We start from the raw sequence: 22,221 nt of genomic DNA, 5'->3' as shown, positions 1-22,221 counted from the left end.
TAAACAATTTTGAATTTTTGTAGTGAAATATATTATACTTCAAAGCATGTACCCACATACATAGTTTGACATTACAATGAATTTGAGAAATTATTTTTGTTTTGGAGATGAGATGCAAATAAGTCATGTTTTAATAGAATTTTAGTTAAACAGGTAAATATTATTGCTTTCACTATTTTGTCCAACTCTATGTTTTCATTTTAGGCATTTTTTTTAGATATCTGTTATTTTGGTTTTGGTATATAAATGAAAGTTTATTACAAAATTCATTTAATCATCAAGCACATCTACTTTTTTCTAATGGTTCATATTGATTTGAAACTAAAAACATTTTGTGGATGGATGAAATTTATTAATCTTGCTACAAATCCTTCAGAAAATTTGACCATTACCCCATTTGGGAGTATTCATTTCCATGTAGCATTACATCAAACATGCAACACACATTATCCTTATCACAAAGTGTAATACAGTTGACCCTTAAACAATATGAGTTCAAACTGAATGAGTCTACTTATGTGTGGATTTTCTTTCACCTCTGCCACCCATGAAACAGAAAGACCAGCCCTTCCTCTTTCTCCTCAGCCTGCTCAGTGTGAAGACGACAAGGGCGAAGACCCTTGTGATGATCCACTTACACTTAATTATCAGCACATACATTATTCTCTTCCTTATGATTTACTTAGTAACATTTTCTAACCTTTAGTTTAATAATATGGTATATATTAATAATACATATGATATGAAAAATATTTGTTAATTCACTATGTTATCACCGACTTCCAGTCAACTATTATCTATTAACTGCTAGTAGCAGTTAAATTTCGGGGGAGTCAAAAGTTATATGCAAATTTTGGACTGCACAATAGGCAGCAACCCCCACGTTGTTCAAGAGTCAACTGAATATTCAACTCAAATAAACTAAGAGTATTCAGTGAGGTGGTGAATAGAGTGAAAGTGAACTGTTCATCGTGAAGCATACCACACGTGGATGCCCCATTCTAGAGCATGTTAATTGGTAAAGATGTGAATACAACTATCAAAGCAAGCCTCCTCTCAGAGAGTATCTAACTTTATTTGCTTTTGTTCTTTCTGAATGGATGACCTTTTCTAAGTACCTTGAAAAAGTAAGGCTGATATTCAAGTGTGGTATTTCATTGCTAGTCCAAAGGGAATTGTTCGTGAATTTCCTCCAAGTGTCTAACAGTATTAAAGTGCAATGTGTTTTTGGTACTTTCAGAAAATGACAATAGCATCTTGGAGAGGAATGCACTGCGGACATGCACACTTGACAACTAAATAGTAAGTGGCAATTACCACTTATAAAATGTTAACATTTGTTGATAATTTGGCTTTTCAATTAGAAATAAATGTACTCTGAAAGACTAGTCTTTTATAGACACTTCGTTACAAACTATGGACATAAGTTTTCTCTAAAAATTAATTATTTTTTGTTGTTTTCCAGTATGGGGTTGAATTAATGGTATCATTTGGCTACCAAGTCTATTGTCCCCACCTCAAACATTGGAATATAGACTTTTGAAAAAACATACACTTTTATTTGGCAAAATTTTATGTGTTGGGTATTTTCTGGCAATAACCGAATCTGCATGGTTTTCTATGAAAACATTATTTGTCTTTTTTTACCTCTGATTGTAAGGATGGGCCTTAAGTCCTTATTAGATTACAAATTTGACATATTAACCAAAAACTGGAAGTATTCTGGAAATGTTAAATTTGGACAAATGTGACTATAACACTTCTATATATTAATAAGTGGGCAGTTACAGAAATCAATATTACTAAACTGATTCAGATCATGTGTTATAGATGGAGGTTAACTGCTTCCACTGCAATCCTTAGGACCAGAGGTCAAATAAGAGAGCCAAGGAAGAGCTCTGATTTTTGTGAGTAAAAGCTCTGAGTTGAAATAATTTGAAGGAATTATACACTTTATTACCACTTTGCTTCCTATTTGGAAGTATATAGAGATAATTATGTTGAAAATAATCATACATTTTCTAGGTTCAACCATCAAGATATGTTACTAAAAGTCTATTATTAATGAGGTCCTATAAAGGGAGCCAGAAATATAACAATAAGAAGACAGATAAACTATTATCCTCCCCAGGTTTCCTTAGTATAATATCCACCCTCATAGAGTTTTCAGGTTCTTGCAGCAGCTGCATTTGACTCAGGGACATAAAATCTTTATTGTCTATTATATTGTTGGTTCTGTCAAAAATACTATCACCATATTTTTCTTTCTTTTCTCATTAAAAGTATAGAGTTTTACAGTTTGTGATAATTGGCACCCTGAAACTAAGGTGTGACTTGATTTCAAGTTTAAAAATTTTATATATTTGCTGTCCACTAGTAGATTTCAGATTATAAAGGGGAAAATAAAATATTCCCCACTGCCTACCTACATTATCCTTCATGTTGCCAATAGCAGGAGGCTTGGAAAGCAATACTCTGACATTGTTTTGTGATACTCATTGATAGTTCTAAAGTTGATTGCCTACCCTGTGAAAGGAAGGCTCTAAGAGGGAGGAGGTTAGGATACTAAGATCTATGTCCTGGTCTCTAGAAATCTGTGGTACAGAAACATCTTTTCCCATATTCTGCTCCATGGAATAGTGTTTCAAGGACATAGAAATATGTTCATTCAGAGAAACCTACGAATTACCACTATTTCATTGTCGTATTGTATATATGGTATGTCAGACTCAAAAAAGTTCTGTAATAGAGAAAACTATCCAGTTATAACTTGCTAAAACTCGTGACTAAGGAATCATTTGACAGTGCACACATTAACATTTAAAGACCAAAGAATGTTGATTGGGTCTTAGAGTGAAAATGTTGGATGAATATATTGGCTCTGAAAGCAGTTGTTTCATTCTTCATTGTGGTTTTTTTGTGATAATAAAACCAAGAATAAATTTCAAATTTTACAGAAATATTATGTTATATTAATAAGGATACCACACTATGACCTAGCATGTTTTTCATTTAATGGTGGTAACATGAATATTAGCTTATATATTAATATATTTAAAATAAACTTGTTATAATAATATACAATAAATAAAGCAATGTTACAAATCATTGCTTTCAGATAAGAAATGGAAACATCATAGACCATACATTGTTTTACACAGAAAATGGGTCAGACTTTGATTCTAGCAGGATATGCCATCAAATAAAAACACATCAAAACAGTAAGCATACCTTATTGGCTTAGTGTGAAGTATATGCTGAGTTATTACATAATTTGATATTGAATCTGAAAATTATTACTAATTCGAATTTTCTTTTGATAAACAGTTAAAATGTCAAAAGCTTTGAAATAGACTTTTACATTTGATTATTTTCAAATATAGCAGCTTTTCAATGAGATCATAAAATTCGATGGAATCTCTGTTGTTGCAAATGACAGAATTCCCTAATATACAATAAAGAAATGTGGTAGAATTATTGAAAACTTGTAATTATTTCAAACTTCCGTTTAAACTACAATGTCGAGAGAAGAAGTTTCAAGAAGCTTCATCTTGAAAGACAGATCCTGGTATCTAACTTTCTTCCCAACTGAATATTTTTTCAGGAAGTGGCTGCTGGAATATAAGGGACTAGAATTGTTAGATGGCCCATCAATTTCTTTCAAGTACAGCTATACTGCCAGTTGGCAGTTGAACATTCCTCACATCTAATTACATTTATCTTTGTTGCTTTAACATTTTTAGAATTTTTGTCATCTAATTTTCTCAGCTCCTTTTCACTTACAAAGAAGTAATATTAGAGAAACTCATTACATCTGCAGCTGCAAACTAATGCTTTCAAATGTATTCCCTTGGTGTTATCATAGCACTACATATCTTGAAACAGGTGTTTTCCACTTATGCCTCTTTAATGATCCATTCTTCTTGTCACGTTGTCTAATAGAGTAAATATAACATCATAATTACTAAAATTTTAAGAATCAATTCACTGCAAACAGATCAATGTATTTGTTCTAGTGACCTCTCTGAGATAATTTTCTACCATGCACTGCTTCTTTGCTTCAGCCATACTAGTCATCTTGCTGCTCTTCAGGTACCCCAAACCACATCAAGTTAGACCTTTTCAATTTCATTATTGCACTTTACATGAACACTCTGTTCCCTAATGATCAGCATGCCTTTTACCTTGATTTCGTTCAGCTCTCTGCTGAAATGAAACCTTCACAGAGAGACCTGTTTTCTCATAGCATCTGAAATATTGCCCTCAACACCTGCACCACCATTTCCTTCCTTACATGATTTATATTTCATCACAACCAAAATCCGTACATGACATATTCTGTATTTGCTTGTTTCCTCGTTTGTTGTTTATCTCTCCTCACTTACTCCTCATGGACTGTAAATTCCAAGATAGCATAATTGTATGTGTTTTGATCATTGCGTTTCTTCAGTGCTTAGAAGAGTGCCTGGCATAATGAAGGCACTAAATAATTTTTAATAATTAATATTTAAAAATTATAATATATTAATATACTAGCTAGGTGGTTTATATTGCATAAAGTCCTATTTTCTAAATCCTTGTATTAGTTTCAGAACTAAAAACAAGTGTGAAGGAGACAGAATGTACTGGAGCTTTTTGAATATTCACTATACTTTATATACTCTAATATAAATTACTTTCATTTTATATTAAATATCATAAGGCAGTCCTTTTATGAATACTACTTTAAATAATTCTGGGGTACCTGTATCCAAAAAGAAATCAGAAAACTTCTCTAAACATTACTGTATGGGCTCTAAAAATATCAGCGGTTTTATTTTGCTGATCTCAAAAGCAGTTTCCCAAGGTGGAAAACTGCTCTAAAGAGAGCACAGAGCCAAGTATTTGTCTGATAATCATTCCTTGGGAATATTTTACAACTTCATAAAATATTGAAAACAAAATGATATTTTTGTTACAATCAGAATTATTTGAAGGAAGTTTATAGCAAGACACGTGGCATATAAAAAATATCCTAGCAGACTTATGTCATTCTTGGTTCCTTACACACTTTTATTGCTTTGCAAAGATACAGTGCATACAATGATAAAGTATAAATTTCAAGAATCTAAGGCAAGTTGGCATACTTAAACTCAGGCTTGTATAAACTGGAATATCTTTGTCCAATGCCCTACTATCTTTCTCACTATCTTAGTGTTTATTTGTAGCTCATTCTCCCTAAATTTATATTTCAGATTATGCAGTTGTCTCATATGTGTGATAATTTTAATCTAAGCAAAGTCAATGTAATACTTGAAATACAACTATTATATTTTACCTAATAACAGATTTTGAAAGATTAGTTACTAATTTGAAGAGATTTTTTCTTGTTGCCACCTTATCAGTGGTTCCTATGGTACACATTGATGTGTAATGAAGGAGTTCTTCACTGTGGAATTCTTAAATTATTACCTATTAATAATGATATTTACTTATTACTTTTTTCATAGTTAAGCTATATGTTTTGTATTTGTATGAGAACTAATGTGCTCATAAAGCCATTCACATTTCTTTCCATGAAAAATATTGTGTTAGTCCATTTGAGTTGCTATAAGGAATACCTGAGACTGCATAATTTATAAAGATAAGAGGTTTATTTAGCTCACAGTTCTACAGGCTGTATAAGAAATATAGTGCCATTATCTGCTCCTGGTGAGGCCTCAGGAAACTTCCAATCATGGTGAAAGGCAAAGTGGGAGCCTCTGTATCACATGGCAAAAGAGAGAGCAAGAGAGTGAGTGGTGAAGTGTCAGGCCCTTTAAAAACCAACTCTCACATGAACTCATTACTGCAGGGAAGGCACGAAGGTATTCATGAGGGAGCCACCTGCCATGATCCAAACACCTCCCAACCTAGGACCCACCTTCAACGGATCTGGGGATCACAGTTCAACATGAGATTTGGAGGGGAGAAAACATCCAAACTATATCCTATATTTAGGGAATTTTGCTTTTGATATTGCTTTTATAATAGTGGCCTTAAAAAAAGTTTTAACATGGGGAACAACTAAAAGTAATGATTATTGCCTTTGCTAATGCCAAGTTAAACAGACGATAACACTTGAAAGAAGAAATAGTGTATAACAGCTAATAAGGAAGTAGTGATAATAAGTCTGTTTTCAGAAGGTCAGGCTTTTCATTAAGTCTGGATGGAAATCAATAGCATTTGAAAACATTTTCCACTTTGCCTTTATGTATATAGGCAAAGATATGATAAATATCTCATAGTAAATCCTGCAGTATAGTATAAATCACTGCATTCATAGAATAAGTAAATATATATTACTTTATACAAGAAGACATTCTTAAAAGTCATATATAAATCAGATTTTATGCTCTTTGAATATCAAGCCATATTTCTCATTGACTGACACTGTAATTTCAGAGATGTGTTCTCAAAGAAAAAAATTGGTTCCTGAGCTTCAAAATTTCATATCAGAAAGCAGCAAACTTCTTTCTAACTTAAATTTAAAAATAAATGAATATTTTAGTAATAAATTATTTCTATTAATACTTAAGTGAAAAACTATGCCTACAATCATCCAGTGTTGTATTAGACACTTATGAAGACTAGCTCTAAAATGTGAAGAAAACAGGGTTGTCTTTTATAAAATATTTTTCTTTGTAAAAATTGTCAAAAACCTCTTAATAATGTTTGTCTTTCTACTTCTTGTGGGCTGTATTTGTTCACCTGCCAGGTCTTTTCTAAACATGACTATTACAGACGATAAAGCTGTCAAAAACTGCAACTTGAAATTCTAGTATTTTTAAGAAACAAAGAGAAGCTATTTATAAAAATGCAATGTTGGTGTAAACAATTCAACTAACTGTAAGAATTTAAGATGAGAGCTCTTCTTACTATCCCATGTTTGAGAAAAAAAAACCCTATTTTGCCCCAATTTAAGGCACAAATATGCTTTTTGGATTTGTCTGTGTTTTTGCATTATGTAGGGAAAAATAGCACTATTATGAAAAAGTGGCAGTGTTAAAATGTAATTTTTTTTCTAAATTATTATTATTGTATTACCTCTGCCTCAGGAGACCAATATTTAGTTTAAAATAAATTTACTGGCCTTAGGATGATGATGTATAGACATAGACAGAAATAGAACCATGTTCACACGATTACTCTGAATGAGTTTACATTAAATATCATGCTTTTTATTACAGTGTTTTACTGAGCTGTACGTTTTCTTATTTCTGAAAATAGCATATTTGGAGAAAACGAAGACCACTTTCAGTAATGTAGGACTCACCCACATTTCCTTAGAAACAGAGTAAAATATTCTGAAGATATTCTCATCATGATGTTTCATTTGAAATTGTTGTTTCTGGTTTTTTTTTTTTTGAGAAAATTCTTTGAAAAATCAAGGATGAGTTCTCTATTTGATACAATTTGGAAATTTCTGTTTGTTTTGATTGTTTTTAAAATTTATTTTTTGAGTAATTAACCTTTCCACACCTGAATAAATGAACACTTTTTGCCCTTTGTTATCCTAGACGTGGACAGAGTATGGGTGAGCATAACACTAAATGTAGGTAGCTTTTAACAGATGTTTATATATGACCTGGAAAGCTAAAGGTTTATCTTGATGTATTTCCATCTGCAATAAAGGTCTATCACATCTTGTTTGATACTTTTGAAAGTACTGAAGCATCTTATTGCATAGGTAATTTTAATATCTTCATGGTCCATAAACCATATACCTCTTTTAAATGAATATTTATGGTAGTCATTCTTAAATGTGTATCTTATAGATCCAGGTCATTAGTAGCTTAGGAGGGACCAAGTTAAACATATTACATGGGAGTACGGTAGATGTGGTGATGCATAACTAGAATTGTGAACAAAGTGATTTGTCGCCTTATTGCCTCTTCAAAGGAGGACATGTTGTCCCAGCATTAGGGAGTGCTTTCTGCAAACATTCTTTCGCTCTCAGCAACACCACTCTCTCCACCATTCCCTCTCTCAGAGATTTCAACTAGCATCAGACAGCTGCCTTGCTCAAAGTTACCCCTCCCAGAATCCTGCATGCAGTGACAGATGCAGCGAGGACATGGCTTTAAGACCTGGGTATCTTTGCTCGATGATGAATAATGTGAGGCTGTTCTATCTCCAGAGCATCCCTAGTGATCAAGGATCTGTGCAGATGACTCAAAAAATTACATTTTCTGTTCCAACTTCTGAGTGTGGAATCTGTGAATGACAATAGCAATAGGTGGCATTAAATTAACTATATTTCATTAGATACTTGAATCCTCTTTTGGAAGTCCCGATAACATGTCCAATTAGCTTGTTCAAAGCCAAACTCATAATTCTGTTCTTTTAAACCAGGGTTTTTGTTTGGTTTGGTTTTTTATTTATTTATTTTTATTTGTTTATATTCTCCAATTTTGTATTTTGGTAAAAATACACATAATGTAATTATCATTAATCACATTTATATTATTGTTCAGTCGTCATTATTGTCCATCTCCAGAACTCTTACAATCTTTAAAACTGAAAAATTTTCCCTCCATTAGCCCCTGGCAACCATTATTTCACTGTCTGTTCTGAGGATTTTGACTACACTGAGTACCTCATATAAGTAGAATAATAGAGTATTTGCCTTTCTGTGAGTGGCTTATTTTACTTGATATAACACCCTCAAGGTTCACACATGTTGTAGCATATATTAGAATTTCCTCCCTTCTTAAGGTTGAATAATATTCTATTGTATACAAAAACCACATTTTGCTTATCCGTTCTACTCTTGATAGACTCTTGAGTTGCTTCTAAATTTTAGCTATTATTAGTAATGCTATTAACAACATGGGTATAAAATACATATTTAAGAAACTATTGGGTACATACCTAGAAATGGAATTGCAGAATCATATGGTAATTTCATGTTGAATTTTTGATGATTCACCATATTATTTTTCACAACAGTTTTTCCATTTTATATTTATTCCCACTAACAGTGCACAAGGGTTTTATGTTCTCTCCATTCTTGCCAAATTATTATTTTCTGTTTTATTTTGATAGCTTCCATCCTAAATGGGTATGGGCTGGTATCTCATTGTAGTTTTTTTTTTCATGTCTGATGGGTAATGTGCCAACGGTGTAACAAGGTTCGAAGGTGGCACAACTTGCACCTGTGTGTGAACACCCAGTCATCGCGCTTATGAACTACAAAAATAATCTCATTGTAGTTTTTATTTGCATTTTCCTAATGATTAGTGATGTTGTGCATGTTTTCAAGTGTTTATTTGCCATTTGTATATCTTCTTTGGATAAATGTCTATTCAAGTATTTTGACGATTTTTGAATCAGGTTGCTTGTTTTTTGTTACTGAGCTTTAGGAGTGCTCTGTATATTCTGAATATTAATCCTTTACTAGATATATGTTCTGCAAATATTTTCTTCCATTAGGTAAATTGCCTTTTACTGTAGTTATAATTTTCTTTTGATGCGTGCATTTTTATTTCATCTTTTTTTTTTTTTTTTACTTTTTGTGAAGCCCGTTTGCCTCTTTTTAATTTTGTTTTGTGAATGTCAGGTGTCTTATTAAAAAATATTGCCAAATCTGAAGTATTAAAACTTATCTTTCTTGTAAGAGTTTATAGTTTTAGGTCTTCCGTTTAGGTCATGGATCCATTTTGACTAAATTTTTGTATATGGTGTTAAGTAAGGATCCAACTTTATTATTTTGCATATGGATATCTCATTTTCCCTGCAACATTTATTGAAAATACTGCCTTTTCCCCATTGAATACTCTTGACACCGTAATTGAAAATCATTTGACCATACATGTGAGACTTTACTTCTAGGCAACCTTTCCTATTACACCGGTCCATATGTCTGTCTTTATGCCAGTACCACAATGTTTTGATTACTGTAGCTTTATAGTAAGTTTGGAAATCAGGAGTCTGAGTGTTCTAGCTTGTTCTTTTCTAGGATCAATTTAGCTATTTGGAGTCTCTTGAAATTCCTATGAATTTTAGGATGAGTTTTTTGTATTTCTGCTTTAAGGCATCATTGGGATTTTGATAGGGATTGCGTTAAGTCTATAGATTTTCATTGAATCTGTGGTGTTGACATTATAACAATGTTAAGTCTTCCAATCATGAATATGAGATGCCTTTCCATTCATTTTTATATTCTTTAATTTCTTTTGGAATGTTTTGTAGCTTTTATAGGACAGGTCTTTTATTTTCTTGGTTAAATAAAAATAGTTTATATTTTTGATGCTATTGCAAATTAAATTATTTTATTAATTTTGTTTTTGGATTATTCTTTGTTATTGTATAGATATGCACTTGATTTTTATGTGGTGACTTAATTTATTGGTTCTACTATTTTAGTGGAATTTTCAGCGTTTTCTATAAATAAGATTATATTATCTGTAAACAAAGATAATTTGACTTCTTCCTTTCCAATTTTATGCCTTTTATTTTTCTTTTCCTTACATATTTTTTTCTGGCCAGATCTTTTAGTACTATATTGAATAGTAGTAAGCTCAGGCTTCCTTGCCTTGTTGCTTATCACAGAGGGAAAACTCTTAAGTTTTTCACGATTGACTATGACGTTTTATATGGGACTTTTATATATGAATTTTTTTATTAGGTTAAGGTGGTTTCCATATATTTCTACTTTGTTGAGTGTTTTTTTTAAATCATGAAAGGGTACAAAATTTTGCCAAATGCTATTTATGCATCAGTTGAGATAACCATGTGATTCTTACCGTTCATTGTTAATATGGTGTATTACATTTAACAATTTTTGTATGTTGAAATATCTTTGATTTCCATTAATATTAATAAATCTCTTTTGCTTGTGGTCTGTAATCATTTTAATCTGCTGCTTAATAACTTGTTTTGCTAGTAATTTTTTGAGGATTTTTGCATCAGTGTTTATAAAGGATATGTCTATGGTATTAGGCTAATGATGTCTTATAGAATGAGTTTTGGAAATGTTCCCTCATGACAGCATTTTTGGAAAAGTTTGAAAAAGATTGATGCTAGTTCTTTAAATGTTTTATGGAATTCACTGGTGATGCCATCAGGTCCAGGGCTTTTGTTGTCAGGAGATATTTTATTACTGGTTCAGTCTCCTTAGTAGGTATCAGTCTATTTACATTTTTAATTTTATCATTATTTAGTGTTGGTAAGTTTTATGTCTCTAGGAATTTTTCCATTTCATATGTAATTAGATTTCTAGGCATACAAGTTTTCATAGTACTCTCTTATAGTCAATTTTATTTCTGTAGAATTGATAGCAAAGTCACCATTTTCATTTCTCATTGTAGTAATTTTGAGTCTTCTTTTACTCTTAGTCCGTCTAGCTAAAAGTTTACTAATGTTGTTGATCTTTTCAAACAACCAACTTTTGGTTTCATTGTTTTTCTATCATCTATTTTGTCTATCTCTGCTCTAGTCTTTATTATCTTCTGTCTTCTACTTGCCTTCAGTTTGTTTTTCTGGTTTAAGTTGTAAAGTGGTTGATTTGAGATATGTCTTTTTCTAAATTAAAAGAAAATATTTCTTACTTTTAAATGTAAGCATTTATAGCTATACATTTCTCTCTTAGCGCTGCTTTTTCTATGTCTCATAAATTTTGGCATGTTGTGATTTAGTTTTCATTTATTTCGAAATACGTGTACAGTTCCCCTGTTATTTCTTCTGTGATCAATTGGTAATTTAGAAATACATGTTTAATTTCCACACATTTTTTGATTTTTCCACTTTTTCTTTTGTTACTAATTTCTAACCTAATTTTGTTGTAGTTGGCAAAGATACTTTGTATGATATCTTTTAAACCTACTGAGATGTAATTTGTGGCCTAACACATAATCCGTCCTGGAAAACATTCCATGTGCACTTGAGAAGAATGCATATTCTGTTGTGGGGTAGAATATTCTGTAAATATCTCTGACATCTTGTTGGTTTATTGTGTTTTTTAAGTCCTCTATTGTTATTTATTTCTTTACTTATCTTCTGATTGGTTTGTCCATTACTAAGGGTAGATTTTGAAGTCTTCAATTATTATTGTAGAACTATTTATTTTTCCTTCATTTATATCAAAATTTCCTTCTAGTAGTCTGTTATGTACATGTTGATATTTATTATAGCTTCTTGGAATATTGAACCTTTTATTAATATATAATGTCCTCCTTTGACTCTTGCAACCTTTTAACAGTTATTTAAAGTCTATTTTATCTGGTATTAATATAACCACCCCAGTACTCTTATGGTTACTGTTTACATGGAGCGTCTTTTTCTATCCTTTCACTTTCAATCTGTTTTTGTATTCAGATATAGAGTGAGTCTCTTTTAGACAGTATATAGTTGGATCATGGCCATAATCCATGCTGCCAGTATCAGTCTTTTGTTTGAAGGGCTTTGCTATTTAAAATTAAAGTAATTGTTAATAAGAAGATAACTGTAACTGTCATTTTGTTATTTATTTTCTAGATGCCTTGTAGCTTTTTTAGTATTGAATTTATATTTTGTAGTGAAAATTTAAATTCCTTTCATACGTTTTTAAATGTATATTCTATAATTATTTTCTTTGTGGATACCGTATTAACCGCCAACACTCTAAAATTATAATACTCTAATTTGAATGTATATTAGCAAAAGTTCTATAATATACAAAAACTCAGCTCCTATAACATCTTCATTCACATTTTTTCAGTTATTAATGTCACAAAATTATGTCTATACGTTGTACATTCAAAAACATAATCATTTTTAATATATTAGTATTCTCTATTATGTATAAAACAAAATGTAGATGTACAAACCAAAGTTATAATAATGGGAACTTTAGACTAATAATTGTTTAATATATTAGTCTCTTGAAGTCTGTGGAAAATAAATAATGAAGTTACAAACCAATGTTACAATAATACTAGCTTTTATATTGTCCATGCGTTTACCTTTACTGAGATATATACTTATTCATATAGCTTTGAGTTACTATCTAATGTCCTTTTATTTTAAGCTGCAGGATTCCTTGAGCATTTATAGCGGTTAATGAACTACCTTAGTTTTTGTATGAGAATAATTTATATATTCTCTGGGGGATAGGTTATGGAATTTTCATTCAGTGGTAATTTTCAGCTCCTGATTTTTTTTTGTTCATTTTTAGCCTTTCTGTCTCTATTGATATTTTCATTTTGTTCATCCATTGTTTCCTTGACTTTCTCTATGCTTTCCTTTAGTTTTTTGGACACCATTATAATGGTTATTTTAAAGTATGTAGTGGATCTACCATCAGGTCTTTCTCGGTGACTTTATTTTGCTTTATCTGTTTTCTTTAAATGAGCCATACTTTCTTGTTCCTGTGTGTGCCTCGTGATTATTTGTTGAAAACTGGACATCTGAATTTAATTAAATGGTAAATCTTGAAATCAGATTTTCTCCCTTCCCTAGGGCTTGCTGTTTTTGTTATTATTTTGTTTATATTGTTGCAGGCTGTGTCTGTGCTGAAGATCAGACTGAGTTGTAAACTTAAAGACTTTTATTAGTATTTTATGAACCTGCACCATTTCTTGATGATACACTGAAACTTTCTAATTTCCCTCATGTATGCAGTTGCTCTGGAAATATACTATTCTTTAATGTTTGACTTCTCAAAGGGGTAAAGGAAAAATGTAGGGGGACAAACAGCCTTTTAAATCTCCTGGAAGTCACCTTAGCCAGCAAGAGTGGGTTTTAGAACAGAAGGGAGTGCAAAAACAATGGCTACCACCTTTTTGTCTCTACCATTGTGCTCAGAAGCAGCAATCAACCATGACAGCACAGATCCTTGATAACCGAAGGATGTGGTCCTTTTTGCTCATGGTAGTTTTTGCAAGCTAGAGGCAAGCTGCAGCAGAAATACGTGCACAGCTCCCTGTCTTGGGGTTGAGGGTGGGGATGGATAGTTGCTCCTAAGCTAACGGCTGAAATTAACTAAAATTTATTATCCATGCTTTCTCCTGGAAGTTGTAAGTTTCACTAAATTCAAGAATTCCAAAAGAGTTGTATCAGAGAGATTTTGCCAGTGTAATTATTATTTATGTGTAAAGAGATTTCCAGTGCTTGCTTTTCCATCATCTTCCCAGAATTCTGTAAACCAGACTCTTTCACAATGTTTCCATGAATGACATCACTGTCTATCCAGTTATGTAAACCAAAATTTATACATCCTTCTCTTTACCCCACACGTATCATTTCTCACAAAGTCATTTCAATTTTAACTTCTAAATATCACATAAATAGTTAATGACTATTGTTTGGGTGCCTGCATACTCCTGAGCATTGATTTCATATCTTTTAATTACATATCTCAGCAAGGACTTGGTATGCTCAGGTATGCCACGTGGACACTGGAGTTTATAGATGTACGACACATTTCTCAACTGACAAAGCTGGGTTTATACAGTCAGTTTGATTCTACACATTTTACTGAACATGATGCCTCACATTTATTTTCTGGAAAATGATGTTAGATTAGGCTAAACAAAAGTTTTAAAACTATTATGAATAAATATTTTTAAAATAATATATACAAGTTTTTATATCAAATACATATATTTCCAATATTTCAAAACTAATTGAATTCATCCTTATAATAACTGTATAAAATAGCTAATCTTATTTCAATTTCACTGATGAACAGTGTATAAATCAGTAAATAAGGGACAACAATGGTATTCCAATATAAATTTCCAGCTAAACTGAAGTTCTGTGTTCTTCAGTGCTTTGTTATAATGTCCCCTTGGAACAGTAAGCCCTTAAAATGCTGACAAAATCATGAATTGTTAAAATAAATTCACAAATGTTGCTACTCTTGAGACAACGTGTACAGACAGAGAATTGAAAATATGACAGAAAATCAAAGGATGTCTGTGGTTAATGTGTTATAATATTAAATAAAAAGCACAACTGTAGAAGCGTTGTCAATTAATGACTATTAATAAAAGTCTCCTGACTTGCCTCCCAGACTAAAAAATCATAAAATGACATTTAATATTTTAATTGAAAAATCAATTTTAAACTGGGGCAGTCTCTATTACTAGCAAATGTTATGACTGTTAATAATATTGGGTTCTTTTCTTATTTTACTAACCATGCTCCTTTCTTTTTTCTATTCTCCCCAAAATGAATCCAAATTCAAGAAATTTGAAAAGTGTCAGTTATTGGCATCTTGGAAAAACAGGCTGCTCTCCTCTTTCCACAGGTTTACGCTGGTATTTCCTTGAAATACTTAGTTTTAAAATGTACCAGGTAAGATGTTTGTCTTAAGGCAAACATGTGGTACTCTCTTCATGTAATTTATTTATGTACTAAGTGGATTAAGAGGCCTATTTGGGAACAGGAACATCTTATCATCAGCCCTCAAATCATACTATTTTGGAATTGTACTCTTTCAAAGACTATAATTAAGACACCTGAAAAAATATTATCATTCATAAACAATCTTTATTGTCCTATCATGTTCAAAAGTTTAAATACAGACAACTTTTGGATAAATACATTCTAGCTATTCCAGCTAATTCTTAAGCACTTATGATGACAAAGTTTTGTTTGCTGTGATAGTAGAAAAACAGACTAATTTTCCTAAAAATCCAAGGGTTTCACATTAATCTAGTTTTGAAAACTGTAGCCTGTATGTTTCTAATCTGGCTATAATAAAATAAGTTTATATAAAATGTTTAGTGATGTGAAAAGTTGTTGACTTCCCAGTTTTCAAGGTCTTTTTAGACATGTACTTTTACCTGAATTTCTTTCTGAAGATTAATTTCTTAACCTTTGTTCTGTGAAAATATTTTTCAGGTTACTCCCTAGATAACACCTGAGTTATTTTTAAAATATATATTCTCTTTTGTCTCCAGAACATTTCTAAATAACCTTCCCAGAGTATCTTAAATGAATTATTGAATTTGTTTTGAAAATAATTTTCACCAAAGAAGGCATATTTCTTAATACTTAAAATAAAATTGTGAAATTTGACTTGCATTTGTGAAATTTTTGCAACAAAAGTTACTCTTTATTTTCCTGTTTCCCTTATTTATATGTTATATTTCCCTTATTTGTATTTACGTGTTAGTCTTTATCTATTAATAGCCCAAAAATCTAACATCATTGGCTAAAAAGGATATATTAATTAATGGCACTGGAATACAGCTGGCAGATATGTCACAGGACTTGAAAGTGGAAATGTGAGTAATAAATACAATGTCAACAAAAGAGAAAGTTTGAAGATCATTGATATTACATGGTGACATTACTCTTTTTCATTACTGAATTGATTTACAGATGACAATTCACTGTGTTTTGATAAGTGGTGAAGGTTTTAGTGCTTTCAAAATGCTTACTTTTGGATATATGGTGTCATAATCATCTGGGATTTCCTAAGTTTCAGTATAGAATTATGGGTCAGAATTTCTCAGTGTGTTACTCAGAAACATATTTTTTAAAGCTCCACAGATAATTTTAATTCACTATCAATTAAGGCAATCACTATTGGACAACCAAGACAGAAGGAAAATAACCAAATTCATTGATGTGCAAAGGTATGAAGGATGTTATTGGGTGTGATAAGTCCATTCACAATGTTGGAAAAAACATCAAGCATTCTCAGTCTAAGAATACTAGATTGTAAAATATTGTGCATATCAAGTGCTGCTTTGTGTTCTGGCCATCTTCCTGCATTTTTTCCTTCATTATATCCTCTACTGGCTGAGGGGAAAATCACTATACATTTTTTCCTGGACCTAAATTATTACAGAAATTTAATTCAAATTTCTAAATGTGGCAGGCCATTTTACAAATGATAGGACATGTTTGTCTGTAAACATTTGAAGGAGGAGAGTAGAAAGTTCACATGAATTTCTTTTAATATAACTCTTAAATGCATTGGAAAATGGTTTGTCCTTAATGGCCTACAGTGTTGTATGAGTCTAGGCGTATAATCACTGCCTGTTTAATAGTTTTCCTATGGTGGCATTTGGAGACCTTTTTAGTGATCATTGGAAAGTACAGTGTTTGTAAGAGTCTTTTGGTACTTTGAAATATTATGTAAAGAGAACTCTACAGGATGTTGAAAAACATTTTTCTTTATTAGGAAAAATTCTGTCATTACTGAAGAAAGCTGTGTTGAGAGGAGATGCACACTTTCACATCTACATGTGTAAGACTGAATTCTGCTGGCAGAAATTTTGGTTCAGTTAACTTTCTCCATGAAAAAAAGAAAATTCAACTCTAGGATTTTTTTTTTCTAGTGAGAATTATTTGTATTGCATTAACATGGAACACAATTTTTACATTTTAATATCAGTGGTCTACTTTAAAACTAGTAAAAACAAACCTATTAACTATCTTTACTTGTGATAAAGTAAATAATGCTCCGATACTATTCTCCATGACATAATTTTATTCATTTCTCACATATGACATGCTAATATTCCGCAGCTAGCCTTATAGTGCTTGTCATTTATAATGGCCACATATGATTTGCTTTTGAAAATAGTTTATCATTGTCTCTACATATTATCCTTCTTTAAAAATAAAACTCTACTGTATTTTGATTATATTAATGTAACAAAAGTTGTTATACAACACTTCTTTTCAAAATTTAAAAAGCTGTTATTCAATGTGAAGTTTGAATAACTATATGATATTTTTTATTATTAATTTAGAGTAATAATAGGCCCATCGACTATATTGGTATACATTTGGTTCTATTTGGGACATGGTATTTGTCCTACCTGATCATCTGTGATGTGCCTTACAAAGTGCTGTGTGAGATGTAAGGTGGAAGTGTAGGGCCATAATCAGGAATGAAATACCGTTATAATACCTGCAAGCTTACAAGAAATCTATGGTTATAGAGTCTGGATAGAGATTTGGCACTGGGAGGTGACATAAGGGAGACTTCTAGAGAACTGTTAATGTTATTTATTTATTTACCTGTGTGGGGATTACATAAATGTTTTCACTTTGTGATGGTTTATTTATACCAATAATATTTTTTCACGTATCTGTACATGTATTACACTTCAATTAAAATGCTAACAACAAAAATAACAAATACATTATAGGCAATACTAAAAGACTACCTCTATTCAAGGTAGGAAAAATGGAAAGAAAAACGTTTCAGGAATCTGTGAGGGGGAAATTCTGAGAATAGAAACATATGATATTACTAGGTCATTTGAGTTATATTCTGTATCATTTTAACAAGTTTAAAACAAATTTATGGCAATGCTAGATAATGTTATGTATAGTGTTTGGTTTAAAAATTGTATAAAGCTAATAAATAAGTACTTTTGTAATGCACACTAATTGTATGCATAGGCATTATACATTATTTTTATAAATAAAATATTCTGCAGTTGTTTTAAAACAATTCCCTGAGAATTACTTTGATATAAAATAAAAATTAGATGTAAAATGAGTTCTTTGAGTTAATGCAGTATTGCGCAGGATCTTGTTCAGCAGCTCAAGCACTCTGAAGGTCTTAGATAGAAGTTGTAGCTAAACACCTGCAGACATAAAAGCAAACCAAACCCATACCCATCATGTGAGTCAATTCCAATCCAGACAAATTATTTCTTCTTTAAAAATAAGATGATCACAATATCATCAACTTGTCCCCAAGAAAGTGATTGATCCTCTCATACTATAGTGCCAAGTGAGGTGTCCAGCGTTTGTTTCTGTGGCTGTCAGAATATATAATAAGCAGTGGCTATAAAGAAATCAGCCCTGGTGAACAGAAGCCCATGCTGTGGAGTCTGGATTAGCCTCCATCTCTGCTACCACAGTCTCTTCACTGAGGCATCTATTATGCCAGCACTAGGCCATCTAATGACAGAGGTTAGCAGATGTCAGTTGGCATAGTCATTTTATCTACTTGGTTGTCTAGTGCCCTCTCCATGGTGAATATTATTTAGTTAGCATTAACACGAGATTAAAGAGTCTTCATAACTTATTGATATTTCTATAAGTCCATCAAATAGGTTTTCCCCAATGCTCTTTCTCTCCCCTTTAATCTCTGTATACCCAGACCACTAAGTAAACCTCCAAACTCTTTACCACTTCCATATGTCAGTGTATTTTCTTACCTCGGTTCTTTCTTCTTTTCAGAAAACATGAATGAAGTAGTGAGTGTCCATGGGGAAAATTTTTCTGACTTCTGTCCTTCGGGATCACTATTGATTTGGCTTTAAGATAGCAGCAATCCTTCATTACTCTGAAACCCATATTAAGCAAACCCATCTATTAAGCTAGCTGGGCCTTTTTTTCACCTCCGTTACTTGGTCATAAGGTAACCCTAATGAATGAAAGCCTGAGATGAGGCAAAAGCCACAGTAAGATAATGAGAGATGACAAGGGGGCTATCGTCTCATGCAGTTTATTTGTGTTCTCTGATTCTACCTCTGCATGATCTTGAATTCATCACTTCTGGCTTATAATGGAATTCACTTCTGGCTTATAATGGCAGCCCTACATTTAACTTGTTGATTTTGACCAAATCCAGTTTATGGTAACCAGTTCTGATCACATAGCCTAATATCACAATATTTTCCAGAAAAGTAAAAATTAGTGAATAATCTAAAACAAACTCTACAAGTCTAATAGTCTTATTATGTTATGAAAATATGATAAAAAAGTTTACAGATCAATCTGCTTTTGGGTGTTCACTCAATAAACTTAAATGTTTTAGCAAATCAAATCAAAGATGTATAGAAATATATTGCAACTAGGTTTGTATTTTAGTGCTAAATATTGCAGATTAAAAGCAGAAGACATTAAAAGATAGATAAGTTTGGCTATATTAAAACTGGTACAATTGTGAACAGGAATGCTAAAGAATGTGTTTGCACAAAATGTAAGCAGCAGAGAGATAGTCACCAGAATATACAGAGAACTCATAAAAATCAATAAGGTGAAGAAACCTTCCCTCTGCCAATTGGTCAAACAATGTGAAAACACATTCAATAAAGAGCAAATACACAAATACACATGATTAATAAATTATGATTGAATATTCAACTTTACTAGTTGTTAAGAAAAATGTAAAAAACTTTTTTGTTTTGTTTTGTTTTTGAGACACAGTCTCCCAGGATAGAGTACAGTGGTGCGATCTAGGCTCACTTCATAATTTGCCTTCCGGGTCCAAACGATTCTCCTGCCTCAGCCTCCCAAGTAGCTGGGATTGCACGCACACACGCCACCACATCCAAATAATTTTTGTACCTTTTTTTTTTCTTTGCGGGACAGGGTTTCACCATATTGGCCAGGCTGATCTCAAACTCCGGACCTTAAGTGATCAGCCCACCTCAGCTTCCCAAAATGCTGGGATTACAGGTGTGAGCCACCACTCCTGGCCCAATGTAAATAACTTTTAAACCCAGTCTACAAAAAATAAGATTAAAACAATCTCATAGTTGCAAGTTTGGGGAAAAGCATATAGTATCAGAAACCAATAGGATTTTCCACTTCCATTAGCAGCATGATTTGGCATAAGCATCTTGAAGAGCAGGTTCACAATATATGGTGGAGGCAAAGATATGCAGCAATAGATATCCCAGGAGTTCCATTCTTTAATGTAAATCTTAGGGCCCAAAGCAACTGTCTTCTATGAAAACCAGATGACATGTGTAATATTTTTCATTATAGCATGTCATTATTACATGTCTTATCAAAAATTTGGAAAAGCCTAAGTGTTCACCACTAGGGCAATAAATAAGTAACGGTGTAATTATAAACACCACTAGGGCAATAAATTATGGTGTAATTATAAACAACAAATAAAAATTAATAATCTAGAGCTATAGTGTGTGTATATATGGAGAGAGAGAAAAAGAAAAAGTGTCAGATTTAGAACATTTAAAGAAGCTTATTTAAAGAAGTTTAAAATATGCAAAAATATATTTTAGAATACATTAAGTATAAAGCAAAACTAGTAAAAAAGGTATCTGAATGATAATGAACAAACACTGGAAGTGATTTCTTTGGATGATGTAAGGCAAATTGTGGGGAGGAAAAATAATGCGACTATGGAGAGCCATTGAAATATGTTTTTAATAATTTTATTCATCATCTGTATGGCAGATTCTCTGGTGTTCTTCATATTATTTTTATTAATTTTCTATGCATGTACATTTTAGACTATACTTTAAAATCACTTAAAAGGAAAAAAAAATCCACTAAGCATCCTCATTACTTCTAACATGTCATTCAAAGATTGCAGAAGTTCAAAGATAGGATATTTTCTACATCTATAGTTACATTTCTCCTTAATAATTAATTTTAAATCTAGTCCGTGTAAAATAAGTGGTCTTCACTTACTTGTTTCTCCTTCTTTAAGTCAAAAATTGAGAAGGGGCATCTCTAGAGAATAATAAAATATTTATCCAGGAGGAAAACTACACCACATAGCCATTGCCCATTAGCTGGGAAAGATATCTGTATAAATGCAGGATTAAATGAATTTTTAAGTATTGGAGAAGCAGAAGAACTTTGAGAGAAAATAAAACGGCTTTCTTATATTGAAAGTACTGGGTGATGTAGTTGAAATCAGAAGTAAGCAGCTTTAGGGCTCAGCTCTACTGATGAGCTTTTGAACAAGGGAAAATTATATAATTGAAGAGCCCATTTTTTCATCTGCTTTGAAGATAGGGATAAGCTGATCTATCTTTTTTAATCATTGTGAGGATTAAGTGGACTTGAAACACTCAGCATAGAGCGATTTCTTAAAATAGTAGTTACTGGTAATAATTTTAATTGGTTTAGAAATAGCTTCTATGATCCCAAAGATTGTTTTAATGTATCATTTTAAAATGTCTTCAAAACAGAAAATTACTTTATTAATTATGGAAATACTGATTTTCTTCAAATAGTAAGGAAGAAGTAATTGATATCTTCTAATTAACTTTTCTAGACTTTCCCAAACCCATAAACCCTTTTCAGGGGTAAAACATGAGACAAATATCAGTTTAGAGGCATGCTATAACATACCTGGCCAGTATGCCTCACAACTGTCTATATCATCAAAAACAGGAATGCCAAGAAGAGCTTAAGGACATAAAACAACTAAATTTTAAGTGGTATTTTGGATGAAATACTAGAACATAAAAGGACATTAGGTAAAAACTAAGGAAATCAAAATTAACTATGGACTTTAGTTAATATGGTTGTCCCTCA

The 22,221-nt window shown here is 31.9% G+C and overlaps 1 protein-coding gene and 1 non-coding gene across 2 annotated transcripts in view; one reads left to right on the top strand and one right to left on the bottom strand.

Moving 5' to 3' along the window:
• The window catches only part of PCDH15 (protocadherin related 15), a 1,779,889-nt gene that overhangs the window by 51,010 nt on the left and 1,706,658 nt on the right, over positions 1-22,221 (top strand). Inside the window, exon 2 of the mRNA XM_055092816.2 lies at positions 1,241-1,302. The gene's annotated coding sequence lies outside the window, so the exon portion shown is untranslated. The remainder of the gene's footprint in view (positions 1-1,240; positions 1,303-22,221) is intronic.
• LOC112441097 (small nucleolar RNA U13) lies at positions 9,119-9,220 on the bottom strand. The gene has a single exon (XR_003029073.1). It is a non-coding gene; the product is annotated as a small nucleolar RNA U13 (small nucleolar RNA).

The sequence above is a fragment of the Pan paniscus genome, chromosome 8 (assembly GCF_029289425.2).
Source record: "Pan paniscus chromosome 8, NHGRI_mPanPan1-v2.0_pri, whole genome shotgun sequence".
NCBI classification, from domain to species: domain Eukaryota; kingdom Metazoa; phylum Chordata; class Mammalia; order Primates; family Hominidae; genus Pan; species Pan paniscus.
The sequence above is the reverse complement of the archived record's forward strand: the minus strand, read 5'-3'. Positions and strand labels throughout refer to the sequence as shown.